The sequence below is a fragment of the Diorhabda sublineata genome, chromosome 4 (genome assembly GCF_026230105.1).
Source record: "Diorhabda sublineata isolate icDioSubl1.1 chromosome 4, icDioSubl1.1, whole genome shotgun sequence".
Taxonomy (NCBI): domain Eukaryota; kingdom Metazoa; phylum Arthropoda; class Insecta; order Coleoptera; family Chrysomelidae; genus Diorhabda; species Diorhabda sublineata.
Genome location: NC_079477.1, coordinates 17,804,025 through 17,806,142, shown reverse-complemented (window position 1 = coordinate 17,806,142; position 2,118 = coordinate 17,804,025).

Here is a 2,118-nt window from a genome sequence, read left to right as displayed (position 1 = left end):
ATAATACCTTATTATCTTATAGGCTATTTGTCTGGCTATTTTTTAAAACTCTTTCATGAATTTGTGAAAAGGCGGAAAATCTTAAAGCCTTATATATCAATTGTTTCATATGCGGTATTGTATTAAAGGACTTCATTGGTACAAGCTTAATTAAATTCTCATTCTTGTGATGTATAGTTCTTAATTTATGCAGAATGATGAGTATAGAACTTCCGTATAGATGGGTAACGAATAATTTTGGACTATATAATTTAACCTGTTAAACGTCCTTGATCTTTTTTCAACAGCTTCGCTGTACCATTTGAAACTATTAATTCGTTTTCTAGCCAAGAATAAAAAATCTGTATTAAATTTCATATTTAAGTGATAAAAAAACAATTTAATTAGGTTACCTTGCTAATTTGAGTCTAAACTGCTGGTTTAGAAACGAGGTCATATAAGTAATTATAGATTTTGGAAACTGAACTTGGAATTTTCTTATTGTACATACACGCAAATAACTTGAAAAGTACATAAGATATTTTTTATTGGTACCCTATTTTGGTCATTTTAAGTACGCCTTGTTGGTTTAGATTAGATTAGTTAAACTAGTGCGTAAGATCGTGAATTGACCTCGCTAGCACTTTGACCTATTGATCTATTTTGTTCCCCGTTCACCAGTCAGATAGCAACGTCTTTGTAAAATGAGGTCTGGGGGCTATGTGGCTTACCTCTTCTGGCTTTAAAAAGCTTAAATCTAAGTACCATAGCCTTTGTTTATGGATTGCTGTCAATTTGTTATTATAATTTTATGGTTTTTGGTAAAGCATAGTTTAGGAGACATGGTGTCCGTGACCATATTCATGGGCACCTCACATTTCCTAATATGCCCAGTCAGTTCGCCGGGCTTCATGTTCTGTTCCTTGTATGCTTTTATTACCCACTTCATTACTTCAATTTCTATGATGGTCTTCAAAGGGGGCAAGTCTAAAATGACTTGTAGTGCTGCTGTTGGACATGTCTGTATTGCAAATTAGGGTTATTTTCCAGTTTTGGTCTTGTTCTCGTTCATCATACGGCAGCTGAATAGCTTATAATAGGTCGCACAATGGATTTGTACATCCAGCTCATCATTTTGGGTTTCAAACCCTACCATTTTGCAGCAGTTGTATAAAGCTCTACATCCCTCATGGCTTACTGCTTGAGGATGTTGTCTCCATGTTAGTTTCTGATTGAAGGTCACTACGAGGTATTTAATGTCTGACTTTAGAGCTACTTCAACCCCTTCATTCTGAGGGTTTTAGGGATATATTTGTGAATGGCACTAGGTTGGGTGGTTTATACTCAGACCTCTATTGACACACCATCTCTGAGCGATTGTTAGGGTAGATTGTATTTAATATACGATATCATTATGCTTAATTCGCACAATTATCGCCAGGTTATCATCGTATCCGCAGACTCCATATCCTGCTTTGGTTGAATTTATGAGTAGATGATCAACTGCTAATGACCATAGGCAGCCACCGTGGGAGTCTGCCTCTCGGTTTTGTAGCTATTGCTTTATCCTCTATATCGAGATTGATAATCTAAAGTTGTTATAATCAATGCCCCATGCTTGGTTTGACTCCTCGTATTACACAGTTCTCTGCTATTTTCCATGGTGGCCGCCCTAGGTTCAATCTTGACCCTCATTTTACTGGAGGTAGACCATCTATTAAAAAGAGCTCAGGCTTTTTGTCTCAAAGGTGCCAGGTAGTGATTCTACCAGGGCATGTCTCGGTTGGTTTTGTGAAATTTGAGTTCATTTCTGTTTTTGCATGCCGAAAACGGAAGTAGTTTTGGTGACTACTAAGTTCAATTTCTCAGTAGCATGATGGATCGAGAACTCTACCTCCACACAGGTTGCGCTTATATCAGTGGACCGGATAATTTTCCAGTGTTTCAAACTGGAAAGTTGTTTTAAATGTCTATAAACGATAGGATTTCCTCTGATTCATAGGATAGGTTGTTCTGAAAATAGCCCGTGACTATAAAAGTATTTTTTATCTACGACGATTATAGATGTATTGGAAAATTGTAGATCCTTTGCTTGTAATTTGACCCAAATGGCAGTAGTCTGATTGCTACAATTGGAAG